The following is a 242-nucleotide window of genomic DNA, read 5'->3' on the forward strand; positions in this document are numbered from 1 at the left end:
TTTTTTTTGGAACCGAAAACTAATTACAGACCTTACCTTGGGTTTTATTCCATTTAAATTCAACTGAATTATGTGGCTCGGTCCTCTATTCCATGACCAGTTCACCTGTCTCTTCACTAGATACTAAAACTAAATCCTCTGTAGCACTACCTGCTGTTGTTTCAATAACTAGAGATGAAGTAAATCTTTGAGAAAGTTATGGGATGTAAAGTTTTAAAGTTTTGCTTTATTGCAGTTCTGTG

Source organism: Rhea americana, unplaced genomic scaffold (assembly GCF_003343005.1).
Source record: "Rhea americana isolate MKP2758 unplaced genomic scaffold, rheAme1 scaffold_2, whole genome shotgun sequence".
NCBI classification, from domain to species: domain Eukaryota; kingdom Metazoa; phylum Chordata; class Aves; order Rheiformes; family Rheidae; genus Rhea; species Rhea americana.